Raw genomic sequence first — 1,509 nt, 5'->3', positions numbered from 1 at the left:
GCGGTTGAGCGCAGTTCAATCCCAGCAGGTGGGCCAGCGAGAATCCTCTAGGGTGCAGCAGACCTCTCCTGTCTCGCCCGCTGCTCCCCTCAGCAGTGTATTTCAGTCAATCTGCCTGTTCTGCTCCCGGCTCTGTCTCTGGTGAATCCTCTCACCCTCCCATGCATCTGGCCTCTACCCCTGTTCTTGTATGAATGAATAAATCTTTGAAAAAAATAATAGAAGAACCCCTCCTCATAAGGCAACCGGCCCTGTTGGCTTATTGGTATTCCCTGGCAAGATGAAATCCACTGGATGATTGCTCAACTGGGTTTGTTGTTTTATAAACATTACTATTCTCTGTTATGGTGCCAGGAAAAGCTGCCTTCCACATTCTTCTTACAAGTATAATTCCAGTTCTGAAAATGTGTCCATCAGATTCTTGGTGGTCATCTCCAGAGCATACTGCTGTGACCTCAGAGGACCATGCTGGGAACAAGAAGGGGTATCTGTAGGAAACATGCATTGACGTGAGTGCAGGTATCTTGATAATCCTGTTCCATTTACTTTGGCTATCAGCATTGATGTTGGAAAGTTTATCCTAAGTGAATGAGCTGGTGGGGTCAGTCTGTATTTGTGTGCAGAAGGAGGGAAGATGCCTCAACTCCTTCTTCCACACTCCTTCGTGGGACAGTGTGTGACATGGTTCTAATGAAATGCACTCCTGTCAACAGGGCTCTCATAGGATGTCCTAATAGCTCATAGGTCCCTTAATTCTTCCTTCCCATAAAGAAAAGGCAACCTTGTGGGCATCTAAGTTGGAAGGCCATCTAAGCTTTCCACCAGAATGGTGAGATAATGAAGTCACCAAGTTTGTCCTAATTTGTTACAGCAGCAATAGGAAAGTAATACATATACTTTTTTTTTTGGTCATCATGGGTGCTTTCTGCCATTAAAAAAAATATCAAAAATTCTATTTTATACTTGTGTTGCTATAAAAATGAATATATGAAATTGACCTATAAGTTCTTTTTTTCTTCTGACTTGAAAATAAATTAGAACTTTTTAAAAAAAGATTTATTTATTTATGCATGCAAGAACTGGGGTACAGGCCAGAGGTATGGGGGTGTGTGTGTGTGTGTGAGAGAGGATTCACCAGAGACAGAGTGGGGAACAGAACAGGAAGATTGACTGAAATACACTGCTGAGGGGAGCAGCGGGCGAATCAGGAGAGGTCTGCTGCACCATGTGGGTAGCTCCCTGGCCGGTAGTTGAACTGGCGCTACTGTGGTGGCTGTGGATAGTTTCACAGCCCTTTACCTTTGTACCACCAGAGAGGCCCTAAATTAGAACATTTTTGTGGGCACCTAAAAGTACTGTGGACTCTGGGCATGGGCCCAGGTGTGTCTGATGGATAGATTGGTGCTGTCTCTGGGCCTCTCTATCCAAATCTTCCCACCATTCATCAGTTTGGACCAATCTAGTCAATTACATGTCAACTGAGGGAATTCAGTGATACTGGCTTCTTGT

This window comes from Talpa europaea, assembly GCF_964194135.1.
Source record: "Talpa europaea genome assembly, chromosome: 2".
Classification (NCBI taxonomy): Eukaryota; Metazoa; Chordata; class Mammalia; order Eulipotyphla; family Talpidae; genus Talpa; species Talpa europaea.
The sequence above is the reverse complement of the archived record's forward strand: the minus strand, read 5'-3'. Positions refer to the sequence as shown.